At 43.7% G+C, this 13,332-nt stretch overlaps 1 protein-coding gene across 1 annotated transcript in view; it reads left to right on the top strand.

The window, feature by feature from the left end:
- The first annotated feature begins 521 nt into the window (after positions 1-521).
- The window catches only part of RAB27A (RAB27A, member RAS oncogene family), a 72,145-nt gene continuing 59,334 nt past the window's right edge, over positions 522-13,332 (top strand). Inside the window, exon 1 of the mRNA XM_012658100.1 lies at positions 522-631. The gene's annotated coding sequence lies outside the window, so the exon portion shown is untranslated. The remainder of the gene's footprint in view (positions 632-13,332) is intronic.

Genomic DNA, 13,332 nt, shown 5'->3' with positions numbered 1-13,332 from the left:
ACCGGAGCGGCGGGATGGACAGAGGCGGAGCCGGACGCCCGGCGCTGATCGGCCCGAGAACAGACCTGGGGGCGCCGCCGCAGGAGCCCCCGGACTTAGGAACCTCGGCGGTGCCAATTTACAGCCGCTCGGCACCTCTGGCCACGGCAAGACGCCGACCTGATGCCCTGGAAAACACCTTTGGAAAACGGCTTTCGGGGGAGGAGATTTGGCGAGAGTCACCAACCATACCTCGTAGCGAACTGATGCTCGGAGAGTTTGCAAATGTCACCCCCGTATCTCAAAACGAAAACAACCCCCATCGTTTCGCGCCTTCCAGCACAGGCAGTGGACATTTGTCTCGGCGCAAACGAGGCGACCCGGGGCCTTTCCGTGGGTCCCAGGCGCGCCCTGTGGCAGGTGCGGCGGCCCCGCGCCCTCGCCGGTGCCCCCACCCCCCGGCGGGCGGGCGGGGGGCGCTCCCCGAGGTGACAGGAGGAAGCGGGAGGTGGAGGGAGGCGAGCAGGTCCCGCCCCCACCTCGCTCTCCTTTACGGGAAGTGATGTGGGGCCAGACGGAAAATACCCGCCGAGGACCCAGAAAGGCCGGCGGCAGTGGACGCGGCGCGCACAGGACGGCGGGGCCGAGCCAGGTGAGCGCGGGCGCTGCCCGGCGGGGGAGGCGCGCTCCGGCCCCGGGCGCCCCGCAGCTGCCCGTCCATCCCGGGAGCCGAACGAGGTGTCCGGGCAGTGGCGGCGCTGCCCTGGGGCTGGGTCGGAGGCTGCGGCTCCTTCCCTCCGCACCTCCGGGCGTCCGAGCCCGCCAGAAAAGTTGCTTTGCCCGTCCCGGGCCCCCCGCAGACCGCAGAGATGACGGCCGCCGCGGGGGCGGGGGGCCGCCGCGGGGGCGGGGGGATTGGCCGGGCGAGGTGCTGGTCGGGCGCAGTTCCAGGTCGGTCCGGCGTCTGAGGCCACCCCCGGTGGCATCCAGGTGCGAGGGTCCCCTTCAGGGGGAAAGGACACTTCATTGGCGGGAGAGGAGGGAGGTCCCAGACCGCTCGCACTGTCCCCTATTTCTTTCCTCCCTCCCATTGTTTTCCGTTTCTTTGACGTCTTTACACCCTCGATGACAAGGGTCTGCGCTGCGCGCTAGCTGCGTGGAGAGGTTCTCCCTTTTCCTGTCGGTCAGACAGAGAACCCTACCTGACAGCCAGGCCCTCTGGTCGTGACTGATGCGATGACAGGTTTCGGTAACTATTGCCAAAGCCCCGTCTCTGTCACCAGTTAAGCCAGGTTAGGCCTGGCCTAAGGGAATCTTGTGAGCCCTTGGCTGAGCCTTCCTGGCCTTGCTGCTGCTGGCCGCGCAGACCCGCGTGGCCTCAGAATCTTCTGCAGCAGGGGCCTCTTCCTCACCTCTGTGGGGACAGCTGTTCTTCCCTGCTGGACGAATTCTCGCTTCATGGTTCCTGTATCAGTCAGATGTTGGGGTGGCGGGTAGGGGACCATATGCCTTGTAAGTTTTGCCTTGTAAGTTATGCCTTGTAAGTTTTCTGTAATCATTGCTGATTAAATGTGTGAGTGCCCCACTGTTCCTGTTTCCTTTTTCTTTTTTTTTTTTTTTTTTTTTTTTTTTTGCCTTCTTAAAAACTTGCTTTAGGGGAAAAATAGCCCGGAAAGCAGTTTCTGCAGATGGTTAGAAATGAAGAAAAAGTAATATAATGCTGAAAAACCTTGTCTGAGGATCATTCTTTTCTGTGTCTTATGTTGGTTTTCATTCCTACTTTCTTTTTTCCTTCCTTCCCTTTCTCCCTTCATTCCTTCTCTCTCCCTTCCTTGCTTCTTTCCTTCCTTTCTTAATTGCCTTGATTTTTAATTTTGATAAAGCATAATTAATCTATTTTTCTTTTATTGCTTGTGCTTTTGGTGTCAAACCTAAGAAGCCATTGTCAAATCCAAAGTCATGAAGATTTATGTCTATGTTTTCTTCTGAAAGTTTTATAGTTTTAGCTCTTACATTTCATTCCTTGATCCATTTTAAATTAATTTTTATATGTGGTGTAAAGGAGGAGGTCCAGCTTCATCCTTTTGCATGTGGATATCTAGTTCTCCCAGCACTATTTGTTGAAATGACTATTATTTCCCCTTTGAATGGCCTTGGCACCTCTGTCGAAAATTGACCATGAATGTGAGAGTTTATTTCTGTACTCTCAGTTCTATTCCATTGATCTATGTCTATCTTTAGGCTAGTATCATGCTGCCTTGATTATTGTGGCTATGTATAAGCTTTGAAATCAGGACATGTAAGTCCTCCAAATTTGTTCTTTTTCAAGATTGTTTTGGCTATTCTGGGTTCCTTGAATTTCCATATGAAATTTAAGGTCAACTTTCCAATTTCTGTTGCCTTAGTTCTAGAATAGATGTAAAGGTTTTGAAGTGGGCACCAATCTCTAGGAGCCAGACTCTTGAGTTTTCTCTCCCAAATTTGCTTTTTCCTTTGTCTTTGCATCTTAATGAATGGCAACGTCCCTCTTCCAGATGCTCAGACTAAACATCCTAGAATCACTCCTGATTCTTTTGTTTCTCTCATCCCCCAGGTCAAATCCCTCAGCAAATCTCATTGATTCTACCTTGAGAATATATCCAGGATAATAACCATTTCTCAGCACTTCTGCTTCTTCCACCAAGTTCCTGTCATCTCTGTTACCTGGATTACTGCAAAAGTCTCCTAAAGGGCTTTCCTGCTCCCATCCTCTCCACTCCACAGTCTATTCTCAACACAGCAGTCTGAGTCCATTATGTCACTTTGCTCAAATCTCTCCAGTGGCTTTTTATTTCAGAAGAAAAAACAAAGTCCTCATCATGATATCCATGAGGCCCTTACACGGTATGTGGCTTCATCTTCTATTACTCTTCTCTTTGCTTACTCCACTCCAGCCACACCCCAGGCCCTTTACACTTGCTGTTTCCTCTTCCTAGAATACTCTTTCTTCAGATGTCTGCATGGCTTTCTCACTCATATTATTCAGGTCAAATTCATTTTTCTAGAGACCACCCTATCTAAAACAGTGTCCCTCACCCCTCTTATCATTTTCTACCCCCTTACCTTGCCTTGTTTTTCTTTAGAGTATTTATAACATTAACTGTCATCATACACACACACATGCACACATACAATATCTGTCTCCCCACTGATAGAATACAAGCTCTGCAAGGGCCAGGAATTTGTCTTCTTCACTGTGGTGTCCATAGCACAGAGAATAATTTCTGACACATAGGAAGCACTCAAAAAAAAAAACAAAAAAAACAAAAAAACCAAAACCAAAACCGAAAAACCAAAACATTAATGAAAAGGGATTGGAAATTACTCTGCTATTCCTTCCCATTTTTTCTATGAGAAGCAATGCCCATAGATACATTAACATCTCCTAAGTCTCTCCTCTTCTATCCTCTGATTTCCCCCAAGATAATGGCCTTATCTTCCTTAAAAAGGGAAAGACCAAATAAGTAGAAAGGTGAGGGCTCATGGTCTTTCCCATGGTGGCAGAGGGAGGCCCTGTGCTCCGTAGCCTGGGCAGACTGGGCAGGGCCATTTAGTGCCTTTCTCCGGTATTTTGGCCTCTTGTACTGATCTAGGGAGAAAGTGAAATTTCTTGGAAATTTAAGAAAATGGAAATTAATTTCTTGATGAATATTTGGCACCACAGTGAATTAATCTTTTTCTGGCTTCTAAATGAAATTGCCAACTCCGAGATTCATTTTGGCTTTTAATTATGTGACTACTTTAGACTGTCAGCTGTTGTGTATGTTGGCTTTATTTGCATGACTAGATTGTAATATCTTGCAAAAATATCCATGATTTCCGCTTATTTTTGAGTCTTATATTACAAGATGTCTTGGACAAAGTAAGTGTTCAATAAACTTGCTAAACATACGATTAAGTTAATGGATACACTTTGGTTAATTGTCATCATTGGAAATGCATCTAGTCCAAATATTTAATTATTCTGGACCAGAGCTGCAAGTGTCTTGTTATAATCCACCTTGTCCTATTGCTGCTGATAGAGCGGTATTGGCTATAGTTCAATGGGGTTTCCTGCTGAATGAAGAATTGTGAGAATTCTCAGTGAGAATTGAATTAATTTGGCCTAGAAAGTATGGTAATTAATTTTCAATGTCATTTTAAAAATTGAATCTATCATCCATTGTTGTTTAAACTTATCTTGGAATGTGTCCTATCTTCACTGCACAATATGAAAGAATTGTTTTTACGTACATATGGGGTATGTATATATTCCTAATAAATTATAATAGGTTTGATATCTTCTGATAAACAAAACAGGGCTTTTAGGCTTAAAGTCTGAGCCGCTAAGAAGCAAAATTGTTTTATTGTTAAAACAAGACTGGCTCTTGATGAGAGTAATTTTTGCCTTCCATAGCCTTCACTTTTTATGCCTCACGTAGATTTTGCTTGATCTGTATTTGTTCCTCTGCCTCTTGGTCAGGAAGTTTGAGTTTATGATCTGGTTTCCCTTAAGCTGATTACCTTGGGAGCAGACATTAGCACTGAGTTGGAGGCAGAGATAAAGGGTTTGTAATTAACTTTATGTCAATAGGGTGCGGTGTGTGGAGCAGGGAGCATTCAGCTTGTTTTAGCCTTTCTGTCTGGTTGTGCAGCACTCAGAGGGCACACCACACACTTTTTTAATTAAAAAAAATTTCTTTTAGAGACCGGTCTCACTCTGTAGCCCAGGCTGGAGTGCAGCGGTGCAAGCGTAGCTCACTGCAGCCTCTAAATCCTGGGCTCAAGTGATCCTCCCACCTCCCTGCCTCCGCCTCCGGAGTAGCTGGGACTACAAGTGTGCCACTGTGTCCATCTGATTTTCTTTTTCAGAGACAGGGTCTTGCTGTGTTGCCCAGACTGGTCTCAAACTCCTGGGCTCTAGTGATCCTCCCTCTTCTTCCTGAAGTGCCGGGATTACAGGAGTGAGCCACTGTACCCTGCCTCCTTTTCTGCTTTTTTCCTCTGTATATGTTACTCTTGAGAAGGCCTCCCATTTAATGCTTTAGCTAGCTACTCTTAGAACTACCCACGTACATGGAATCAGACTTTTGCTTCTTAAGATTGAACTTCTAATGTGGGGATGGAGGTAGGGTGCCAGAGTTAGCAAATAAAAAAAAAAGTAAAATTTGCATTTGGATGAACAATAAATAATTTTTTCCTATATCTCATGCACCATTTGATAACTTTTTCTAAAAATTGTTTATCTGGAATGGAAATGTAGCTGGGTGTCTTGTTTTTTATCTGGCAGCCCTAGTTGGAGGTCATGTTTATGCATAGCAAATGCATTGATTGTGATCATGTCCAAAGAATGGCTGAGCTATGGCTCGTTTTGGTGACTGTGCATGTAACCATCTAAAGGAAGGAGAAGATTTGTAAACTCAAGGGGTATTAGAAGTAATGAAAGTTAGAAAAAATTTAGTTTTATTCCAGTCTTTTATAGTTAAGGACATTTGCATCCAGAGAGATTGTCACTTCAACAAAGTCACACAGAATTAGTGGCAGACCCAGAACTGGGACTTGGGGACCAGGGGTTGGTCTGCTGTGTGATCTTTTCCATTAAAATGTCATGTATAAGTTGCTTATGTTTTACTGTTGACCCTTAATCATTTCTCTTGTCACCCACTCATGATTACTTCATTATCACACTGTCCCTCTGGTCTCCAGACCCAACATGTGGCAGCCAAAGCCATTCTCGTGAGACACCTTTGACTTTTCTCTGACAGCCACATGACTATTGAAAGCCACTATTTGATATTCCTTGTTTTGGTGCCAGAAAGCCTGTAGTTCAATGTATTTTTATTCCTTTTATGATCTTGTTAATTTTTTTTTGTACCTTTTGAGTACATATTGTAAGATGCTTTGATCAAGGTAGACTTACTGAATGTAATTCCACGACAACCAAGTGTTGTCTTATTGAAAGCCTGCTTGCTTTGAGTGGCTTACTCCTACAACACTCCTCATCGCTTTGTATTTTGATAGAATAAATATGAAAGATAGACATATGGCAAGGACCAAGGTAGATAGACAGGTATATGTGACTTGCCACATTGGAGATGTGTTCTTTTTAAACACTATTTTATTCTTATAAGTATTTTAAAATTATTAGTACCTATTTAAGAAAGCAGCCTTGAAAATGAACATGCTTCCTCTAACTGCCACTAGAATGCCGTATTTCAGAACCACTAATCTTGTTTTTTCATAGCCTTGTTGATTAATTCATATAAAGCCTTACCAGCTGCCAGGTCAAAGCATAATAATAAAATTGGTTGCCAAGAGACCGAAAAATCTGTTCGTTCTGATTTGCTGCAGTTTATCTGCCTTGGCCTGATCCCGCCACATGGGTGGCTGGTCCAGTCCTATCTGGGTTTGGCTGGATACTAATCTCCTGTACCTTTGTATCATTAAAAGCAAAGACAAGGTGTCTCAATCGGTTAGTTCAATGTGACGTTAAGGTAGTTTTATTCTTGCTGTGCTATCCCTAATATGGGGCGGGGGGATGACACATACAGAAATAGGTCATGACTTAAATATTCATCTGAGATACCAAAGAATGTTTTAAATATAATCCATGGTTGTGGTCAGGATTTCTTTGTTTCTTGCTATACGTGGTTAATTTTCATAATGAATCTCACCACTGCAAGGGAGTGACCCCAAGAATGAGTGAAGAGGTCTAGCATCCCTTGAAGAGATAAGGTATTGTCCTTACAGTCAGATACTGAAGACCTAATATGGCTTCTCTTGTCAGGGACAAGGCCAGCTCTCCATTACCCCCTCTCTTCTCTAGGCACACAGGGCCATGAAGGTTGCAGTATTTCCTCAGGCAGTGACTCATCCCTTGTTCCACAGCTCCTACTTGAATGTGGAAGAACCAACACAGCCAGGAATCAGTAGGCTAATTTTTGGTCTCAATATTGCTGATAATTAACTTTCTGATATCTCACCAGTGGCTCTCAATTGGGGGTGATTTCTCCCCCTCCCTCCAGGGGACATTTAGCAAAGTCTGGAGACATTTTTGATTGTCACAACTGGGGAGTTACTTACTTGCATGTAGTGCATAGAAGCCAGGGACGTTAAACATTCTACAATGCACAGGACAGCCCCACAACCAAGGATTATCCTTCCCAAGATGTCAATAGCGTCCATGCTGAGAAACCCTGCATTAGACAAACCATTGAACCTCTCTGGCTTGCAGTTTCCGAAGTTATAAACTTTCTCCATCATATAAAGCTACCTAAGCCTAACTCTACCACCGTTGTTTTTCTAACCTCTCCCTCACCCCGATTCTAAGTCATTGAATGTGAGATAGGGCTCAGGTATGTGTATTTTGTTTTTAAGTCTCCTCAAGAGACTCTGATGGGCAGTCGGGCTGAGAACCCTTGCCCCGAGGGCTCATGTCAAATGAGCTTCTCATGGAGGTGCCAGGTTGGAGAGGAGTGGACCCTGTGGGGACAGCCTACCAGTAGGAGGAAGTGAGAGGTCGGTCTCCAGTGCCTGTCTGTTACACACTTCCACATGGGCAGAAGCCTGCCAGAAGGCCACAGAGAGCATGACTGAAGGGTTACACAGGGACCTATGCTCTCAGAGCCTAGAGTGTCTACTTCCCAATTTCCAGCTGACCACCGTACCCTTGTGCCAGAGAGGCCAAGGAAATAGTAAGACTGGGCAGTTTCTTCATTAACACCGTTTCCTGCTTAACTCCAACTTCTCTGGGGGAAATTGAAAGTCAGTAACAAAAAACCTCTCCCTGAGTCATCAGGCTATTTTGCCACCCAGATAAGGAAACCACATTTGTTGCACTTGTAGAATTGTGTAATTTAAGGGCTGGTCGGGACCTTAGAAACTGTGTAGCCCAACCTCCCCTCCCAGAGGTCCAGAGCTGTGCCCCAGGACACATGGCTAATTGATGGCAGAGAGGTTTTCTGAAGGCTGATCTGATGATTTCCTGGTGTGTTCTTTTTATGCCCCTATGCTAATATTTCTTGACTGTAACCAGTTGTAGGGTGCAGGCAATCCAAAATTGTGTTGTTTTGTTGTTCAAAGGAAGTGACTTCTAGATGGAACTTTACTAACAAGCAGGGTCTCTTCCTTGAATCTTTCTGAAATATCACAGGAAGTGAAACACGTATATTATGATTTTTACCTATGTTAAAGCAGTGCGGAAATATCTGAGTACCCACTCTGTGCCAGCTGCCAGCTAAAAACCACCATCATTCCTCTCTGTACTGCCGCTTTTCTGGTCCCATTCTTGGTCCCCCTCTCCCCCAGTAGCCCATTTTTCACATAAAGCCATCAATCTTCCAAAAAAAGGAATTCGGATCATATCCTTCTTCTGTTTAAAACTCCCCAGTTGCTTCCTATCGCGTTGGGTATGAGACCCAAACGCGTAGCCGTGGTCTGAAGGGCCTCTGTGATGTGAGCGCTGATCACCTCCCTGAGCTCAGCTCATCCCTGGGCCTCTCTCCTCCAACCTCATCTCCTTTCTGTTCCTTGGAAATGACAAACTCAGGTTCAGTCCTATGCAATTCATATTTTCTCCTACACATTGGACTTTATTTGTTAAACTAAACCAGAATGCCAATTTATTGGTACATGAGAAATGGAACTGCTGAGCGGACTAGATTCTTTTCTTTGAGGACTAGTGTACTTGCTTCCTACTGCATGGGAAGCAAATATATTATAAAAGGAGAAGGCTACTTGGTAAGCACAGACTCAGGACACAGGTACTTAGAAATCAGAAAGATCAGAGAGTTTTAATGCTGGAAGAGGCCTGAAAGCTCGCCATGTTGATGGTTCCCCAACACTGGCTGCCCATGAAAATTTCACAAGGAATTTTTGTTTAAAACATACCTACACAAAACAAACACATTTTTCAATTTCTCCTTTGGAGATTCTGATTCGTTAGGTTTGGGGGTAGCGTTGGGGAATACACGTTTTACTTAAAATGCTGCTCTAGTGATTGATGGTGCACAGCAGGTTTGGGAACCACTGACCCGAGTCCACCTCTACTCCCAGGTGAGTAAACTGAGGCTCAAAGAGATCATGTTCCTCACTGAGGGTCACACAGCTAGTGAGTGGGAAGATGGAACTCAAATATCCCTGTCGTTCAAAAACATAGTAAGAAAGATTCTCAGGGATGGTGGCAGCACAGCCTTAGAAACTGTTTTTTTATTACTTTTTTCTTTATTTACATGTAACTACAGTGTGGTGTCAAACAGGAAGTACAAGCAGCATAGTTTTTCTTTTTTGTTACAAAATGTCAGAAGAGGACCAGCAATATCAATACCTTCTGGGAACTTGTTAGAAATGCATATTCTCATCCCCACCCCAGACCTGCTGAATAATCTGAAACTCAGGTGAGACCCAGAGTCTGCGTTGCAAAGCCATCCAGGTGATTCTGATACACTCTGAAGCTTGAGAACTACTGTCTGCTGGCACATTTTACAGCCCACCCCTTGTTAACATTAAAGCTGCCATCCTTGGCCTTTGTAGTTGATCCTTGGCCTTTGTAGTTGATGACTCATTAACATTGAGGCCTTAACTTATGCTAGCCATCTGCTTTCCTCGTTGACATTTATTCAAAACATGAACTATTGTTATAAGTCTTCATGTGAATGTCATATACCGAGAGTAAATAGACTAATATTATATTTAGTTAGAGCCTGCTGTATCTGGGCCACCATGCTTGAGGCCACTACTTGTTATCTCATTTAATGCTCACAACCATCCTGTTAGGTCAGTGTTATTATCCCTATTATAAGATTTGGAATCTGAGGCTGATCTTCACCTGCAGGTTAGAGTTGTGCATTTTGCTATCTGTTGTCTCCCTAGAACAGTGGCTCTCAAACCTTACTATGCATAACCAGGAAATCTCTGGGAAGCTTGCTAGAAATTCAAATTCCCTAGCCCTCCCTTGCAGAGATCCTAATTCAGAGGCCTCGGTGGGACCCAGAACTTTGTATTTTTATCAGATACCCCAGGTGATTCTGCTGCCAGTTCTGGGTCCATTTACTCCTGCCCTAATTGGTTGACCAGATGACCCTCAAGGCTTCTATGAGGTTGTGTGGTTCTCCCGTGTTTTGTGCTCACAGGCCTTGGGGACTGAGTGGGGATATTGGCAGAAGAAATACTAGTGTGGGAGGGAGGGAGTTGAGAACCTTTATAGGGAAGTCTCTTCCATGCCTGGCTGTTTCTGCTCTCTCTGTTGCCTCCTAGAGGGTTCCCAGGTCATGTTTTGGATTGAGTAACTTGTGATCCTTTCCGTTATCTACCCCAAATTTTGTAACTTTTCTTGTAGCAACTTTGCCCTTGAGTTTGTGGGGTGCATACATGTGAGCAACTTCTTCCAGGCTATAATTAATAACTATGGAGTAGTGAGTTGCTTAGCTCTGGAGGCCAGAAGTGGTATTTCATCTCTTTGGTGATAAGAGCCCTTATTTTTCGGGGATAGAGTCGACATATTTAGCGAATGGTTTGGCAGTCCATTAGAAGACTAAATAATTTGGTGCCAGTATGAAGGAAAAAAGTGAAATGCAAATTAAAAACTAATTTCAGGTATGATGCCTGATATCGTTACTGGTGAGGTGAGCTGATTTTCTGTCTGCAAGTTCAGAAGCAGCTACTGACATAAATACCCCAGGGTTCCCATAGTGTAAAAGAGTCATGTGTATGAAAAGGTGGTGGAAACCCGTCAGGCCTTTGCCCCATAGAGAAGTCAGCAGTGTTGAATTATTCAATTTCTTTAATGTGTCTTAGTCCTTGAAACAAATTGTATATGACAAAGGTGGAAGGAAATTCACAAAAGCAAACAATTCAGCTTTCTAGGACCCACTGTATACAGAGCAAGTTGCGGGTTATGTTTCTAAGAATACTTTCTTTTGCCACCTGATTAGAGTTGACAATGACAATATGCAATCTACTATACGTGTCAGGAATTATACAAGCATTTCCTCATTTAATCCTCAACAGCCTTTCAAAGTAGATGTTATCCTTCATTTTCCAGATGTTGAAACAGGCTCAAAAGGATTATTTGCTCGGTGCAGGGATGGGATTTCCAGGGATGTAGGATTTTTAGTGCTATAACTTGGACAGTCCCTGGTAAACTGGGATGGTTGGTCACCTGAGTGTCACCCAGCCTATTGACCCACAGTTGACAATGAGGAAGTAAGCGCTAAGGGTTCTGAACAGTCAGGCAGAGGGTTAATATGCTGAAACTGGCCAAATTGCCTCACAGAGAGACTCTCAGAACCTGTCTGGGGGCCCATTCTCCTCCATTTTACACACAGTTCTAATAAGCCTGGTCATTTGGTTTCCAGGTGGCTTGTCAATTAGAAACAGCACGTTGTTAAGGTGCCGGGGTTGTTCTAGGAAGCCACACTGATTAGCGTGGTGAGGGATAGCTGGCTGACTGACAGACAGCAAAGGTGGGGACAGAGAGAATAAAATGTAAATTAACAGAAGACATAAAATCAGTACGTCCATACATCAACCAAATGGTGAGGAGCCATTTATTACAGGGGCAAACATGCCTTAATAAAAATCGCTATCAAACATTTCCTATGTGCCAAACATGGTTTTAGGCACTTTATAAGTATTACATAATTCATTCCTTACAGAATAATCCTATAATTATTCCTGTTCCATAGATGAGGCAGCTGAGACAGAGAGGTTAGGTAATTTGCTCAAGGGCACACAGCCAGTGAGGTAAAGTTGAGATTCAAAACCACCGTCTCCAGAGCTCAGGTCCTCAACATCCTTCTTCAGTGTAAATCCTAGATCCTGAGAACATAGCACAGCAAGTTAGTGATGTTTATTGTGATGTCCTACATCATCCAAAAAAAAAAAAAAATGAAAGCACGGACATTAAATTTTATTTCATATTAATTAATTTTTAAAATTTTATCAAAGTTATACATGGGCATAGTTCTACAAGGCCTGTTACAAAAAGCCAGCGGACTCCCCTCCCCCAGCCCACTTCCTGCTCCCCAGAGTCAACCACGCAACTTTTGCAGTTAGCTAACTTTGCCAGCAGTTACACCCCTAGTCTTGAAATGATGCACTTACATTTCCATGGTCAATTTTTTAGATTGGGCATTATCTATTGATAGTGTATGGAAGAAGAGAATTTAGCTCATTTCTCCATGTAGCCCTACCATACATGTGTACCACTTTTAACCCCTCTTTCTCCCCAAATAGTTACATTATAATTTTAATTAGATCAGTATGTCATGGACTCATCATTTCTATCTTTAGGCCTTCCCTCCTGGGCTGGGCAGAATCTCCAGAGAAGACTGTTGTAGCCACCTCTTGTGGAGTACGCCTGCTTTCTGGGAGTCCAGTCGTGTTGGTGAGGAATGGGTGGTGATGGAGTGTCTTGATATTTACTATGTCACATCTTATTGCCTCCCCCTGCCTCCACGGCAGCTGGTGTGCCTCAGAGACCCTGAGGTCTTTACCCTCTCCAGAGAATAAACCTTCGAGTTCTGCCAGAGCTGGAGAAGTTACAGGCTGGCAGGTGTTGGGACCGGGATCTGGGGGTGGGCTTCCTTCCTTCCTTTCTGTTCCAACTTAATAATTTCCATTTTAAAAAACTACTTTCTTGAGGTATGATTGACATATAAAAAGCTGTATATATTTGATATATACATTTCGATGAGTTTGGAAATATTCACCTGTGAAACCATCACCACCATCAAGGCCGTAAATATGTCCATCACCTCTCAGAATTTCTTTCCATTTAACATAAGATCTACCTTCTTAGCACATTTTAAGTACATAATACAATATTGTTAGCTATAGGCACTATGCTATTAGGAGATCTTCAGAACTCATTTAACTTGCAGAATTGAAACTTTGTTCCTTTTAACCATCATGACCTTGCAGTTTCTCTGGCAACCACCACCATACTCTCTGCTTCTGTGACTTTGACTATTTTAGATTCCACATAAAAGTGAGATCATACTGTATTTTTTTTTTTTTTATGAATCTGGCCTATTTCACTTAGCATAATATTCTCCATGTCCATCCATGTTGTCACAAATGGCAAGATTTATTTATTTTTTAAGGCTGAATAATTTTTCATTGTATGTATATACCACAATTCCTTTACCCATTCATTGTCAACAAACATTTAGGTTGTTTCCAAGTCTCGGCTACTGTGAACAATGCTGCAATGAACAAGAGAGTACAGATATCTCTTAGAGATCCCGATTTCAATTTCCTTGGATGCATACCCAGAAGTAGGATTGCTGGATAGTATGGTATTTATATTTTTTAATTTTTTGAAGAAACTTCATA

Source organism: Propithecus coquereli, unplaced genomic scaffold (assembly GCF_000956105.1).
Source record: "Propithecus coquereli isolate 6110/MARCELLA unplaced genomic scaffold, Pcoq_1.0 Scaffold57, whole genome shotgun sequence".
NCBI classification, from domain to species: domain Eukaryota; kingdom Metazoa; phylum Chordata; class Mammalia; order Primates; family Indriidae; genus Propithecus; species Propithecus coquereli.
Note: the sequence above shows the minus strand (reverse complement) of the source record. Positions and strands in the feature narration are given on the sequence as shown.